At 51.4% G+C, this 16,878-nt stretch overlaps 1 long non-coding RNA gene across 3 annotated transcripts in view; it reads right to left on the bottom strand.

The window, feature by feature from the left end:
• The window catches only part of LOC132249343 (uncharacterized), a 159,058-nt gene extending 142,817 nt beyond the window's left edge, over positions 1–16,241 (bottom strand). For all 3 annotated transcript variants that reach the window (XR_009460771.1, XR_009460773.1, XR_009460772.1), the window contains exon 1: positions 14,349–16,241. This is a non-coding gene — a long non-coding RNA (uncharacterized LOC132249343). The remainder of the gene's footprint in view (positions 1–14,348) is intronic.
• Positions 16,242–16,878: the final 637 nt, after the last annotated feature.

Here is a 16,878-nt window from a genome sequence, read left to right as displayed (position 1 = left end):
CTGTTCTCTCTCCTGGGGAAAACTGCTCTCCCCTTTTAAACAAGGCTTCTCAGCCAATCCCAGGCCAGGGCTCTTCCTGGGCTTTTGCTAATTTAAACCCCCGCTGGGGTTACATCACTCCTCCCACTACAAAGAAGGCTACCTCCAGGGTAGCTTCATTTGTCCTCAGGGAAGATGGTGCTCCTACTGGAACAAAGTCCATCTCTTCACACTATCCTTCTACAGGGCACCCCTTCCTATCCCTTTAGGCAAGTACAATTTTAATGCTTCCACATATCCATCAAAACATATTCTCCAACTCAAAGAAATGTTTAGAGAATTACCAGGCCCTAGGGTTTAGGATCCTGGTCCAGGAGACTGGAGTCCTGTTCTCTGCTTATTTCAGAGGTAACTTCTAGGTGCTACTGAAGTCTAAGTATTCTGAACTATTCTAGGCAGACAAGGTTCTTTGGGTAAATGTGATATCTTTCATTAGACCAGCTAAATATTTGGAAAAATTGTTCTTTAGAAGCTTTCAGGTACCAACATACTCTCCCTGTTCCTGAAGAAGGATGTTGTTGCTTTGTGTGCTCTCCTGGGTAAGCACACAAAGCAACAGCATACTCTTCCTGTGCCTGAAGAAGAGTGTTGGTACCTGAAAGCTTGCAAAGAACAATTTTTCCAACTATTTAGTTAGTCTAACGAAAGGTATCACATTGACCCAAAGAGCCTTGTCTGCCTATGTCTTTAGGACAACACTGCTACAACCAACAACACTAAACTATTCTAAGAACAGCTAGTTATGCAAGCAAGAACTAAATAGCAAAAATCCAACAGGCAGGAATTCTGAGCTACATATTTCTGTTTCATGATTGTGAAATCAGAAGGTATCAGGGGCATATCTTTCTCTCTGGAAGCAAACCTATTCAACTGGATGACTGATGTTATGGAGCTACATTTTCAAGACATTGAGTCTGATGAGATACTTATTGACAACCTGCTGTGACTCTATGCCTAAGGCACTTTTTCAGTGAAGTCTGTTCTTATCGAGTAGAAGCATGGTAAAAAAAAAAAAAAAAAAAAAATGAAACCTGCATGGCAACAGATATTTACATTTTAAAATTTCTTAAAAACTAAAAGTTCAAGGAGTCAAGAGATTTCCTTTTAAGTCATTCCTGTCTTCCTTTTAAAATTCTAGATGCAATGGTTCACGTTCCAGACATTGTCAAGAAAAATAAGCAGAGAAGAGTAATTATAAACAAATTCTTAGAAATACAAAAATTCTAAAGAATGCATGTGCAGTGATCTGTTGGATTCAATTCAACTTGAGTTCAGTCAGGCTACACATGCAGCATTTCTTCCCTATGCTGGAATGCAATTTCTTTTGCAGTTAAAAGTAAATGTGAGTGTCTTTTGCTGTAGTCTCCCACAACATCTCTCACAGGAACTGGAAGGCTCCAAGCCAGATTTCCAGACTCAGAAAGGCTCTCTTAATCATTCTACTCACCCCTCAGCTTCAAGGTTATTTATTTGCTCTCTTCTATAATAACATTGCATCAATGCTGTAAATGCTAAACTTGTATATTCACCAGTGGCATTACTCAGAGAACAACAATTCACATTTTATAGGAAGCTATGGTGAGCGAGAGAGAGAAAAAAAAAAAAACTTTGACTTTTAAGAAACATTTTTTCTGGGAAGAGTGACAAATGAAGGGCAGTGTGGCAGGGCACTGTGTGTGCCTGCCACTTTAAGGGCCTGGAGCTGGCAGCCACCAGGTGCCTGATGAGGGCAGCCATTTTGAGTCAGGGGCTGTCTATAAGAACAGGGCAGTTCAGCTGCTGGAGGCCAGGCAACAACATTGCCTGGGTGCAGATCTACACCTGGAGGTAAGGGAGGAGTTGTAGGGGATGGTAAGGAGGTTCCTGGTCCTGGGCACGACCTAAAACTGCACCCTGCCAGGAGCGCATGGCCTGGTGGGGCTCTCAGTGGCGCAGGAGCCCCCAGAAAGTGCCAGGCCAGTTACCACCCTGGTGAAAGGTGGGTTGGGGCACCTTAACCCCTAGCCTCCACCACCGAGTGGGTAACCCTGTTTGTGTGATGGGCTCAGAGGGCAGACCCCTGGAAAGAGTGAGGGGCTACAGACTTGGACCTGAACAAGAGAGTACCCCTGACCGGCCCATGCTGGGGCCAGGGTAAGATGGTCAAAAGGGCCAGGGGCCCCGACTGGCCTGGAGGTGGGCCAGGACTGGTAGCCAGAGGTCCTGGGGGGGGAAAAAAAAAAAAATCACACCCAAGAGGGGAAAATAGTTTCAGGGAGCTAGGTAGCCTGAATGAAGGGATCATGGAGAGGTCCTGTTAGGAGGATTCTGGGGGCCCAGTGTGGGGGCCGGTGATAACGAGAACACCTAGATGCCATCTGCGAGGCTTGGGCTGCAGTGTAGGGGAGGAAAGGAGCTGCAGAGTGCCCCCTGGCATCTGGGCAGCCTCCCACTTAATTGACATCTATTAATTAATCAATCAACATCAAGGCATGGCAGACAAGAAGGCAGATGGTTGGCCCAAGAACAGGTTGGCGGGTCATGGAGATTGGCCCCAAGCAGGCCCCCTGTTACAGGCAGTAAAGACCATATACAGCCTCAGCAGTGTGTCAGGCTGGTCAGCCAGCTCACTGGCCACTGCTGGAATGACTGGCAGCAGTGGGAAGGCATCACCCATGGCCTCCACGGTGGGGAGGGCCTGGAAGTATCCATCCAGGGTGGCCGCTGCCTCCATCAGGAGGGCAGCCCCAACAGCCCGCGGAAGCTGGCCCGTGGTACGGACAGAGCGCAGTGTCAGCCAGAGCCTCAGCTGACAGCCAGCCTGGCTGAGCAGGGTCCAGGAGGTGCTCCAGGTGGGTGGCGTGAGCCTCGATGAGGGCAGCCACAAGGCTGGTGGAGGTCAGACTCAGCACGATATGCTGCAGGGCCGGGTTGTGGACGAGGGGCTCTTGAAGCAGTTGCAGGAAATGCAGGTGCCTGGCCTGGGGTCAAAGATAGAAGGCAGCCTGCCAGGCCCGCACCATGCTGTGGTAGAAGTGGGGGGGAAGGACCACCCCATTCAGGAAAGTGAGGTCCAGCATAAACAGCTCCCAGTCAAAGCCAAAGCCCCAGTCTCCCACTCAGTGCAGGAACCGGCACACCACTGGAGGGTCTGCAGGTGCTAGGCAACCACCCTGCCGGCCAGGTCGATCAGGCTGTGGCCCCCCTCCAAGCGGGCAGGTAAAGGGTAGCTCGTGGGAGCCAGCGGCATCCATCCCAGCAGAACTCTACTAGGAGTCGCTGCAACCTTTTGAGCAGCTCTGGTGGGACGTCCAGCACAGCGTAGCAGTGCTACAGGGTCGCCGCTGCCAGGTTGTTGGTGATGAGGACCCAGCCATGGTAGGAGAAGGTGGGCAAGCGCCAGCGCTGCAGGCAGGCTTCCACTCCCTCCTCCAGGTTGTGGGCTGCAAAGGCCAGTGGCCCCAGGAACACACCTAGGGCTTTGAGGCCTTCCTGGCACCAGGGGAGGCCTCCTGGCAGGTCGGGGGGGGGGAGGGGTTTGCTAGCCCACGTCCTGGGCAGGAGTGTGTCACTTGCCCCAATTGATGTGGGCCAATGTGGTGAGCTTGTAGGCATGTTGGCAGTCCACCAGGCCCGCACGCTCTCCTGGCTGCCCAGGAAGACTGTCACGTCATCTGCGTATGCCGTCAGCTGGATTGGAGGGCCAGTGGTCAGGCCCAAGACAGACAGACAGACTCAACTTTGAAGCAGCATTTATTCGAGGGAGGGTGACAAAATCAGGACCAGTAGAGATTATGTACTGGTTGGCCTGAAGATCTGGGTCTTATGGACAAGGCCTGGGCTGCAAGGCTCAAGGCCTGCCCATACACTCTAGACAAAAAACAAAAAATGAAAAGGAGTATTTACACAGATACATACATACATACATATATAGTTGTGCCAGTGGGGATACCCAGGGGGGCCTCAGGACATCAGGGGTCAAGCCACACGAACAAAGCCCAAGGCCTCAGATCGCTGGATGCACTTCTGTACCTTGAGCAGCTGGTGGCATCTCAGGGCAAGGAGCAGGCATCTTGCCTTGACTTGACACAGTGCCCCTTTTGAGGGCCCAGCGTTCCTCAAAAAGGTGGACATCATCTGCCAGAGGACTGCGTGCTCGGACTCAAGCGAGAGGCGGGTCCACGCCAGCAGGTGGAAGAGCTGCAGGGCATCATCCATCTCGGTCCCAGTGAGCCGGTTTCGCCGGCTCTTCAGGGTGGCCATCTTGGCCTGGCCCACCAGAAAGTTGGCCAGGCTGACTGCAGCCCACTCAGCTGCCCGGTATGGGAAGGAATAGATGTAGGTGTCCTCCAAGAAGTCCCAGCCCGGTGCCCAAAGCAGCACTCCGAGGGCAGCAGAGAATGGCTGCAGCCGGGGGGCAGTCAAGGAAGGCATGGAAAATGTCCTTGTCCAGAACCCCTGGGCAGAAGGGGCAGGTTGCCGAGGCCACTGGGCCCAGGTGGCACACAAAAGGTGCCAGTGGCCAGGATGCCGTGCACCAGTCTCCACTGGAGGTCGCCGGTCTTCTTGGCAGTGGGTGCCTTGTACAGCATGCACCACACTGGGGTCCTGGGCCATGCCAGGCGCTGCCGCCACACGGTGTTGGGGCAGTCAGCCAGCACCTGGGCATGCACCACCCACACAGAGTCCCTTCCAGGGCAGTGTGCCAAAAGGGGCAGCCCATATTGCTGCTGGGGGGCACAGGGAGCCTAAGCAGCATGTGTGGCTGCTCAGCCAGCTCACTGGCCACTGCTGGGATGACCGGCAGTTGTGGGAAGGCGTCACCCATGGCATCTGCAGTTTGGGGGGGGGGGGGGAGGGGGGGCCTGGTGAACCTGGAGGTAGCCTCCTAGGGAGGTTGCTGCTGCCGCCGCCGCCGCCACCATCGGGAGGGCAGATCTAAACAGCCCGTAGAAGCTGGCCCATGGTGCGGACAGAGCACAGTGCCAGCCAGGCAGCCAGGGCTTCAGCTGACAGCCAGTCTGATCAAGCAGGGTCCAGGAGGTGCCCCAGGCGGGCGGTCTGTGCCTCGATGAGAGCAGCCACAAAGCTGGAGGAGGCCAGGCTTGGCACGACATGCTGCAGGGCCGGGTTGTAGAACATGGGTTCCTGAAGCAGTTGCAGGAAACACAGGTGCCTGGCCTGGGGACAGAGATGGAAGGCATCCTGCCAGGCCCACACCATGCTGTGGTAGAATGGGGGCAGGACCTCCCCATTTAGGAAAGTGAGGTCCAGCATAAACAGCTCCCGGTCAAAGCCAAGGCCCCCCACTCGTTGCAGGAACCGGCACGCCAGCTGCCACCACAGGAGGTGGCCCTTGGCATACAGGAGCCACTGGAGGGCTTGCAGCTGGTAGGTGGCCACCCTGCTGGCCAGGTCGATCAGGCCCTGGCCCCCCTTGCTGGTGGGCAGGTACAGGGCAGCTCATGGGAGCCAGTGGCGTCCACCCCAGAGGAAGTCCACTAGGAGCCGCTGTAGTCTTTTGAGTAGCTCTGGTGGAGGGTCCAGTACAGCACAGCAGTGCCACAGGGTCACCACCACAGAGGTTGTTGGTGACAAGGACCCAGCCATGGTAGGAGAGGGCAGGCAAGTGCCAGCACCAGCACTGCAGGCGGGCCTCCACTCCCTCCACCAGGTCCTCCCAGTTGCGGGCTGCAAAGGCCAGTGGCCCCTGGAACACTCCCAGGGCTTTGAGGCCTTCCCGGTGCCAGGCAAGGCCCCCCGGCAGGTCCGGAGGTGGTCTGCTGGCCCACATCACAAGCAGGAGCATGTTACTCTTGCCCCAGTTGATGTGGGCCAATGTGGCGAACTTGTAGGTGTGTTGGCAGTCCACCAGGGCCTGCACATCCTCCTGGCTGCCCAGGAAGACTGTCACGTCGTCTGCGTACACCATCAGCTAGATTGGGGGGGGCGGTGGTTGGGCCCAATGCCGGTGGCAGGGCTAAGCCAGTCAGGCGATGTCACAGAGCGTGCAGCAGTGGTTCAATGGCCAGGGTGTACAGCATGCCCAACAGGGGCCAGCCCTGGCATATGCCGCGACGCACCAGGGAGCACAGCATGCCATTCGCTTTGAGCAGGCTGGAGGCGTTGTGGTACAGGACCCAGAGCACCACAATGAAGAGAGGCCTGAATCCAAAAGCCTCGAGGGTGCCGAACAGGTACCGGTGGTCGATGCAACAGCTCGGCAGCAGCTGGTTGGCAGGGTCCCGTTGGCGAGGCTCTTACGGAAGACAGAGGAGGCTGGGCCCAAGGAGGGGCCAGAAGGCTTTGTAAAAATTCCACGGGCAGTCTGTCAAGGCCCAGGGGCTCTGCCCAAGGCAAGCCCCCCACAGCAGCCTTGAGCTCTACCAGGCAGAGTTCATGCTCCAGGGCCTCGACCTGCAAAGCACCAGGGCACGGCAGGTCCTTATGCAGCTGCTGAGCTGCCTCCAGACAAACAAGTCCTGATAGAAGGTGACTGCATGCCCCCACACTTCGCCTGGGTCCGTAAGCAGCCATCCTTCTGGGGTCTTGAGATGGTCCAATGTCTTTGCTGCAGCCCACCACCTCTCCAGGCAAAAGAAGCTGGTTGGGGCGTCAGCCTCTGCCAGCTTGTGGCAGCGGGCACGTACCCGTGCATCATGGGCTGCGCCCTCTGCCAGCCCCTGCAGGCATTTCTTGCAGGACCGGAGGCTCTCGAGGTGTGCCGCATCATTGCCCACGTGGAGCAGGGCTGCCTCAAGCTCCACCACATCCTCCTCCAGCTCCTGGGTGCTGTGGCAGATCTCGCTTGCCACCAGCTGGGAATACTGCTGGCAGAATGCCTGGATCTGGATCTTCCCCATGTCCCACCACAGCTGCCAGGAGGATTAGCCTGCTCGTGCAGCCTCCTAGCTTCTCCAGGAGGTGGGCGAACCAGTTCCTGAGGTGGGTGTCCTGCAGCAGGCTGGTGTTGAGGCACCAGTATGCAGCCCACATGTTTGCTCTGCCAGGCAGGCTCAGTTCGCAGCAGACCAGGGCATGGTCCGAGAGGCCTGATGGGATGATATGGCTGCTGCGCAGTAATGGCAGATGGTGCTTGCCACTATAGAGGTTGTTGAGGCAGGCCATGGCAATCCCACTGGCACTCATCTTTGCCCAGGTGTATTGGCACGCGCATCAGTGTGGAGGACCTACCAGGCGTCAAAGAGATCCGCCGCCTCCAGCACAGTCCACAGCTTGCAGGCCAAAGGCAGGTGCAGCTCCGTCCCCATCCAGTCTAGCAGCATGTCGATGGTGCAGTTGAAATCCCCGCCCACAAAGATCAGGTCATCGTTATCACTGGCATCATGCAGGAGGTCCCCCAGGGTCTCTAAGAAGGCTACCCTCTCTCTCCCATCAGCGGGCGCATAGACATTGATGAGGAGCAAGCTCTGGTGTGCCAGGGTGACGTGGATAGTCAGCAGCCAGCCGGGGATGACCTCTCATGCCACTGCCAAGTCGTACTGCAGCTTCAGCAAGAGGAGGGTCACCACTCCTATGCCGAGGTTAGTGCCATGGCTCAGAAACAAGTGACCTCTCCAGGCAGTGTGCCAGTCAGCTTGAATGAGCATGTCGCTGTGCATCTCCTGGAAGGTGATCACCAGCCGCTTCTGCTGCAAGCCCTCCAGGACGGCCATCTGCTTCACCAGGTCTCTGCAGCCATTGGTGTTTAGTGAGGCATTTGTGGTAACCGCCATGAGCAGGAGAATAGAGAGGAAGGATAGGCAGGGTACAGGCAGGAGAGAAGGGGACAGAGCTGGGCAAAAACCAGAGACAGGGGAAGACCTTTCCTTGCCTTACCCTATTCCACAGACCCACCTTGGCCCCATACCTCCCTCACCCGGGTCACTAGCTTCAAGCTGGAAGGCATGTTGACGTGTGCCCAGGTCCTGGCACATGAGCCTCGCCACGTCACTGGCGGTGTGGACAAACCACATGGGATCCGGGCACCATTGCTGGATACTCTGCCACATTCCTCTGGCCCTTCGTCTGGTCTAAGAGGTTGAGGAGGCCTCCATAGCTGGGGACCAACCGGGGCGGGGGGGGGGGAGAGGGGTGTTCTCCAGCAGGAGCTGGATGTTGCCAACCAAGAACCGGTGGGGCTGTACTCTGGGAGGGGACCTCCCAGTGAGACTGGTGAAAGTGCCCTCAACGGCCAGGCTCCCTAGCAGGCCCCCCTCAGTATCTGGGTCGAGGACTGTCTCCGGGAGATTGATCCCCATCCACTTTGGGGGTCAAATGTCATCCCGCTCCCAGGGCCGCTTGCAGCACTCAGGGGGCAGGCACTCCGTCTCCTCCTCATCGGCCTTTGTAGGCAGGGGAGCAGGTGGGGGGGGGGTGGCAGCACCCTCTGCTGTCTCCTGTGCCTGATGCTGGGGAGGCAGGCACTCTCTCTCTGCCTTGTGGCTCACAAGCCCCACGAGCTGAGATGGGGGCAAAGGGTTGCCAGACATCGCTGGGACACCCTCAGTCATGGCCTGGGGGCGGTCAGGCAGGGTGGGGTCAGGTTCCCTGGCTACATTTTCCCTGGCGCGATCCGAGGCAGGCCCCAAAAGGGGCAGGCGCTCCTTTAGAAGCTCCTTTTTTTTTTTTTTTTTTTTTTTTTTGCCTCTTGCTCTTGGTTTTCTTGGGAGCAGTTGGCACCTCCCCCGAAGGAGGGAGCCAGGCTGCCTGGGTTTCGCCACCTCTGGGTCCACCACCTCAACTGAGGCAGGGGTGGAGGGGAGGTCTTGGTTGTTCCACCTGACGGGGCCCCAGTGCCTAAGACGCTAGCCACCCTGGGTGGAACTGGGACAGGGAGGATGTCCCAGCCCCTCCACCAGGTGAAAACCCCACACTAGGGGGGGGGGCAGCCCCATCAGGCAGGGGGAGGGAGGCTGAGAGAGGGTCATGGTTGCCCCACCTGGTGGGGCGCTAGCACTCGGGGCACCAGCTGTCCCAGAGGGGACCAGGGCAGGAGGGGGCCAGGAGGGCTCCCCAGCCCCTCCACCAGGTGGGGCATCAGCCATGGCAGGGACGGGAGAAGCCTGGGAGGACATCCCAGGCCCCCCACAGGGTGGCATGCCAACACCAGAGAAGTCAGTCCTCTTGGATGGAGCAGGGGTGGAGGGGGGCTTGGAGGATCCCCCAACCCCACCCTTTGATGAGGTTCCCACACCAGAGATGGACACGTCATCCCCCTGTGCAGGTGCAGCAGCCAGTGCCCTGGCTGAGTGCCCCAGCGGGCACCAAGCAGCCAGGTGGGAGCTGCCGCCACAGCAGTGGCATGAATTCCTGCCCTGGGAGAAGTAGACCACGTAGGGCCTCCCATCTACCACGAAGGTCATGGGGAGAGGCAGGGTCTGGGTGCTACCCCTGAGGAGCATGAATGCCTGCCTCTGAAAGGACAGGATGTGCCTGAGCCTGGGGTCCCTGCTCCCCATGGTCAGCCTGTCCCAGGGGTGGTGAGGACACCATAGCACTCGAGCGCTTTAATGAGGTCCCAGTCTAGCAGGTATGGAGGGATGTTGGAGGTCACCACCTGCACTGCCAGGGTCTCCAAATAGTGACTGCCTGAGATCTCCAGCCCTGCTGCACACAACTCCCTCACCAAGCTGGGAAGAGCTCAAGTATACAACAGGCACCGAGTTGACCCGGGAGGCGTACCAGATGCTCCAGCATTCCAGCAGGTCCACCAGAGCTCTGGCGCAGGCCTCCACCCTGACGTGGGGAGGGGCATGCACCCACAGGCCAAGGCTGAGGGGAGTCCACAGAGACATCCCTGTGCCAAGTGCCCTGGCTGCTGGCAGCCATCCTGGGCAGGAGAGGGCTAAATCTCCCACAGGGGCTGCTACAGAAAAAAAAAACAAAACAACAAACAACAAAAAACAAAAAAAACCCTCAGACTGAAGCTGGAGACTGGGACAGGGCTGAAACAGCCCCAAAAAAAAAGTCAGCCTTAGGAGGGGCAGAGCAACCCTATAGGGCCTGAAGGCAAGCCCCAAGGCAGAAGGAGGTGGCAGAGAGCAAGGCAAGGGGCTCTGGAGGAGGGAGGCAGCAGGAATCAAAGGGAGAGCACAGGAGGGGGTGTGGGGAGGGGCAGAGGCAAATGAGGCTGCCAGAGCCCAGGGGAAAATGCTCAGAAAGTGGGGGAAAGGGGCAGAGAGGGGGTCCCCAAGCACAGGGAATGTACAGAAGGGACTGGAGCTGCAGGAGCTCAGAAGGGCTTCACCTGTTGGTGGCCATCTTGAAAGAAAGACCCTTCATGTCAGTCTTCTCTAAACCGTCATGACTGATGTTTCTAATAAACCCAAGATGTGGTTTCTTGTAGCAAGAAAATTCTAAAAACAAAAAAAACAACAAAAAAAACAAAAAACAAAAAACACCAAACAACAACAAAAAAAAACAACCTAATCTTTGAAAACTATAGTAATGCTATGATTGCTATAGCAATTCATGTCATGCCAGTATTAACAATACCTGTTATCAGCCTTAGCAATATGATCTGACCTTTTTTTTTTTCTCCTTCTTACAGTGATATCAGAAAATAAAATTTGTTACCACATGCTAAAACACATTCAAGCCATACAGATTATTCAAAGATTAGAACTACCAAGTCATGTCATCAGGATCAAAATTACCATGTAATAGTCATTACCATAAAAATATGGAGAATTTTGTTTTTGTTTGCTTGAAATCACAACTCCTCCAATTTGAACTTTTCTTTGGTCCCTGCTGGGGTAGGCCTGGGCGTACCTGGTAACATGATCTACAACTACTAGTGGTACATTGCCTATGTTTTTTTCATCAGTTTCAATAATGAGAAAGTCAATACATACCAGCTCCAAGGGCTTTGAGCTGTGGATAGTGTGCAGGTAAGCCAACCTAGTTGGCAGAGTTTTCCACTGCATGCAGCATGCACAAGTTTCACATTTCCTTCGGACATCTGTGGCCACCTCAGGCCAATAAAAATAAATAAATAAAATCGGTCCCAAACCAACGATAGTGTTTGCTTGACTCCAAGGTGCCAGAGGTCATTGTGCCATGATCTCAATGCCAGTGCCCAGTATTCTTGGGGCAGTACTAGTTGCTTTTGAGTGCTCTCATCAAGGGCAGTTACTACTTGGTACAGCACTCCTTCCATGACCCTTAGTCGGAGCCATTCACAGAGGAGGCGTTGGCCACCAAGTGTTTGAGACTTGAATTCTTTTGACAGGTCCCCCACTTTCATTTTTTCTAAAATTTCTTGTATGTCAGTCTGCTTCTTAAACTCACTGCCAGCCAGTGGCATTGAGTTGTGGCAGCAGTGATTGATCTAGAATCACATAACCCACTGTGGCTCACAGGATGCCGTCCGGCAGCAGGCCCAGCACTTCTGCACATTCAGGTAGACTCTGCCTGAGGATAGATGTTTTTCTATCCTTTAAGCCACAAATGATTTGCACCTCATCTGCTGTTACCATTTCCCTTTTCTGCTTATGGGGTTATCGTGATAAAGTGTTAGCATCTATGTTTTTCCTCCTGGCTCTATAATGCAAGCTGAAGTGGTAATCTGCTAATTCTACTACCCAGAGGTTTCCTGTTGCATCCAGCTTGGCACTGGTTAGCATGCAAGTTAGTGCACTGTTGTCAGCCCAAACTTCAAACTGGGTCCCATATAGATAGTCCTTGAATTTGTCAGTCACTGCCCATTTGAGTGCAAGAAGCTCTCATTTATGTGTTGGGTACCAAATTTCACAGTCTACTAGACCTTGGCTAGCAGAAGCAACGGGTTTTAATTTTCCTTCATGCTCTTGGTATAGCACATACCACAGCCCCTCAGGGCTGACATCTCTATGCAATACAAATGACTCTGCACCAGCTGCCTCATCTAGGAGTGGGATAGGCCCCAAAGTGGGTGAAGGCATTGGGAAAAGCCCTTGAAGCAGGCCCTCCAGTCATCACCCGAGTCAGTTGCCGACAAGCAGCTCTGCATATATTTGGGGAAGGATCCATCCCCTCCAGGGTAAGAGACTTTTGAGGTATGGTATTCCCATGTGACAGAGACTTTGGCCTTGTAGACTGTCTCAGAAGAGGAGGCGGTTGCTGGAGAATCGGAGATCCATCTTTTGAAGTGGGCACGGAGCCGAGGCCAATCCCTGGGCTGGCACTGGTGTTACAACTTTGATGGATGCCTTTACGGCTTGTAGGCTTTCAGCCTCCCCGATTCCCTGAAGCAACTGCCCAAACATAGGGGGATCCTCTCTCCTCCCAGTGAGGCCAATCCCTCACTAGTTGCTCATCATAAAGTATCCCTACCCAGAGCTGCTGCAAGCAAGCCTTGCCAGCCATCTCCCAAGTGAGTCCTCCTTGGGCCACTAGCTGCTGTAATACTTTCTCTAACTTCAGGATGTAGGCTGAGGCCGTTTCCTCTTTTAGCTGGTATGTACTGTTAAATTCTAGAAACAAAGCCTCAGTTTGCACTGATTTCCCAGAGGCTAGACAGGAGTTCAAGACACTGATGAACTGATATGCTGGAGTTTTCCTGCTTAATTATTCAGACCACTTCAAATTTTAACTTTTCTCTGTCAACTTTTGGCAAGTAGAACTGATAAAACATAAGGCTCTATTGATTAGTCAACCTTCTAGTCCCTTTAAACTGAGAAAAATGAAGCATAAACAATTTAAGTGATTTTCACAATTTTATATCATAAACCAGTAACCGATCTAAAAGTAGAAACCAAAATTCATTATTCCAGTCACTGAGTGGCCTGTTTATGTTTTCAAAGACTCTCTCTTAAAAATTGCCAGTACCTGATAAATATTTTAGAGAGATGTATTATCAAAGTCCGCAACTGCAAGAGTAGTTATAACCTCCGGGCTTCTCCATAGCTGAGCCATGGGTGCAGGCAGAAGCTTAATATTAAAAAAATGACCTATTGTATGGTAAGAAAGGGGAGGCATAACAAAGTCAAAGTAACAAAAACATGACTTGTCATATATGAAATTAGTATGGAATGGGATGATTGGGGGGGGGGGGGGGGGAGGGAGGGCAGGGGGTGTCCTGCCTTTTTTTTTTTAATTGTTTATGCTTCATTTTATGAACAGTTCTATGAATTTATACTTACTTACTTTCAGGACCCCAGTGCCTTGGGAATTATATTGGAAAACAATAGTCCTTGCCCTAGGGAGCTGACAATCAAATGGAAGTGACTGTTATGTGGAAGAATGGTGAAACAATGGGGGTGGGAAACAAACAAACAGAATTTAGCAGCAAGGTTATCAGCAAACTCATATCTAGCTTATCAGCTTTCCTAAATCTATTTGGATATCCTCAGGATATAGCCATGTATACTAGGATTGGAAATAACAGAAGTTCCTAGCATCAGTTGTTCACAGCTACTGAACCGACTCTTTTAGCCTGCAGAAAGGAAAGTAGGAAGACCCCAGCCCCAGCAACTGCAGTGGGAAAAGTTTGTTCTCTTTAATTTACATTTTAACTTTTACATTGCAAACATTCTGAGGCATCCCAGTGTCTTCTAGTGGCCCATTCAAAAGTTAAATGAATCTTCATTTTGCTTTCATGAGATTATGGGTGGCAAGCCAGTCAACTGACCAAATTTTATTTGACTGGTCAAATACCCAGCCCTAAATGAAATTTCCCTCGCATAAGAATATCAAATAGTATCTTAAAATATCAGGCTGTTGATATGGCAGAATAAAGCTCACAGGCCCAGATAAGCAGAAGAACATTTTTAAACACCAGTGCAAGAGCCTGATCTAGCTCCAAGAAAGAAGTGGCAAAGCATAAAAGGACCAAAAGCCAGACAAAGCTTTAGAGGAGTAGGGAACAGATACAGGCCTTAGACAAACAAGGAATCCACTGAAGCAGTGGTTCTCAACCAGGGTGCCACAGCACCGTAGGAGCTGCAAGATCCTCTCAGAGGTGCCGTGACATCACTACCCATCACTGTAGCCAGATAAAACTACTTCACACACAGGCCTACAGCATATGTGGGCTCCCCCTGCATTAAGACTTTTCAATAACCCTAAAGCAAGCAGAAGAGCTGACTTATGCTTAGGCTTGACAGAATTCTATTTTTATTTTTTAATATTTTTGATTGCTTAAAAAAAAAAAAAATATCAAGGTTTATTTTTATGCATTTGATTCAAATTTTATCAATTTAAATTTTTAGGATTGTGCAAAATTTGGGGTGTGGGTGCAGACAATTTAGTAATGACCATATACAGTCAAAAGTTTTATTTAAAAAATACATATATATATCACATGTCAAAACATAAAAAGTAAGCATCCATGAAGCAATACATCATACCTGCTTTAAATCATTCTGTTCATTCCTCAGGAAAGAGCCAGGTGGGCATAGACAAAAAAAAGGTGGCAGCAGCACTCCCAGAGCTCTGGGAACAGGGGCAGAGGCTGCCACCACTAGCCTCAGCCTTCCACTGAGCTCTGGGTAAGGGTTTGTTTAAGTAGCCTGTTCTCTCCCTCCAGCCCACTTCCAGCACCTGTGAAGGAGCAGCTAATTGCTTAACTGATTAGTCATTAGGCCAGAACAAGCAGCTAATTGCTTAACTGATGAGTTATTAGGCTGCCCACTGTTTTCCTGTTTAACCCCTCTGTCCCTCCATCTTTCTCCAGGGTCCAATAACAGGGTAAAGGGTTCCCTGCTACAGTCCCCTTTCTATAAATTTTGATTATTACTGATGGAAATATTTTCCATCAGTCTGAGTGTGAGATGAGCTTGCCATTTATCAATGTTTATCAGCAGAAATCAAATCCTGCAAAGCCTGCTCATGCTATAGCCCTTCTAGGTCTGGCCCCTTCCATACTTCTCCCAAAAACAGAGGCACACGGGACAGTTCCACCTGCCTTGTACATCTGTTTCCAGGAGATGTTGCACTCAATTTAGCCCAGTGATTCTTGACCAGGTGTTGCTGTTGCCTCTAGGTATAACTGTCCTGTGTGTCTGGTATAGTCAGACTGGGCAGGGCTACAGTATGAGCCAGCACTTCTGTCTGCTTTAGGATTATCAGAGAACCCTAGTGAGGCAGGAGCATACACACACACCCACACACACCACCAACAACAACAACAACCCTTCCCAGTCTAACTATGCACCAGAACAGTTTTACCTGGAGGCAACAGCAACACGTGGCTAAGAACCCTGGGCTAAATTGAGTACCACAGTTGTTCTCAACTGAGGTAACCACCACATCCAGAAGGTTGTGGAGGGATGCCCTAACTGAAAAGGTTGAGAACTACTGCACTAGTTCTCAGCCAAAGAAAGCAAAGAGCAGTGGACCTTGACTTTTGACACCACCTCTCATGACAGTCTCATTAACAAGCTAAGGAAATACAGACTAGACAAAAGTACTGTAAGGTGGATCATCATACTCAGTTTGCATGTCTACACACGCAGTTAATGTGACTGAATAAACGCCGGCACAATTTGAGCCAGAGTAAACTAATCTAGACATCACCATCTGCACGTGCCTATAAGCACAGTAATTTACTCTGCCCTCGGATAGTACTTGTGTGTGATGGTACAGAAAATTAGTCTATACCAGTCTAATTGTTGTGCAAATGTACACAGTGATGCTTTACTACACAGCACATTAGTCTACTGCACAGTTAAGCACACATATAAACACGCCCAGCAAGTATTCCTCAGTGGCTTAATGTCTAGCTTGGAGGACGTATCAAATGGGGTTCCTCAGTGGTCTGTCCTGGGGCTGTTTTTCAAAATCTTTATTAATAATTTGGATGATGGGATTAAGTGTACACTTAGCAAATTTGCAACTGACACCAAATTAGGTGGAATTGCAGACACTCCAAAAGGCAGAGTTAAATCTAGAATTGCTGGGATAGACTGGAGAAATGGTCTGCAATCAATGAGATGAGATTCAACAAAAACAACATCCTGCAGTGGATAGAATAATTGCATTCACAAATACAGATTGGGGAATGACTGGCTAGGCTGCAGTACTGCAGAGAAGGACCTGGAGGTTACCGTGAACCAGAAACTGAACATGAGTCAACAGTGTGCTGTTGTTGCAAAAAAAGTCAACAGCATACTGGCTTGTATTAACAGGAATGTCACTTGCAAATCAAGGGTAGTGATTCTTCCAGTCTATTCAGCATTGATGAAGCTTCACCTGGAGCACTATGCTCAGTCTTGGGACCCATGCTTCAAGAAGGATGTGGACAGATTAGAAACAGTCCTGAGGAAAGCAACAAAAATAATTATGGGCCTGGGAAGCAAGACTTACAAGGAAAGGCTGAAAGAACTAGGGTTATTTAGTCTGGAGAAAAGACTGGGCGTGTGATTTAATAAACAGGCTGCAAGTATCTGAAGGGCTACTAGAGAAAGGATGGAGACGGGCTTATCTCTGGGGCCTCTGGCCATAGGGGACAGGAAGATTAGACCGACACTTGTCTGGAATGGTTTAGTCAGGAATGATCCTACCTTGAGCAGGGGGCTGGACTAGATGACTTTATGAGCTGCCTTCTAGCCCTACTTACTCATGATCCTAAATAGAAAGTTATGATTGGAATACAAAGGGTAGAGAAGGGGAAGGAAAAAGGAGAGGGCACTACTGAGAGCAGCAAGGTGGGTAAGAGAGAGGGCAAAGAAAAAAATAAATCAGTTAACTCACTGAGGAACACAGAGCTTATAAAAATTAATCCAGGTAAGGGGATAAGAATCTATAATCTCAGTTTAGACCATACTTAACACAATCCAGTCTTGCGATGATTTCTTGTTCCTCAATTTCCAGTTGAAGTTAATTTTTTTAATTTTGTTGTCCAGGAACAGCCACTCTAAGGTCAGTCATGCAATGTCC

This window comes from Alligator mississippiensis, chromosome 3, assembly GCF_030867095.1.
Source record: "Alligator mississippiensis isolate rAllMis1 chromosome 3, rAllMis1, whole genome shotgun sequence".
NCBI classification, from domain to species: domain Eukaryota; kingdom Metazoa; phylum Chordata; order Crocodylia; family Alligatoridae; genus Alligator; species Alligator mississippiensis.
The sequence above is the reverse complement of the archived record's forward strand: the minus strand, read 5'-3'. Positions and strand labels throughout refer to the sequence as shown.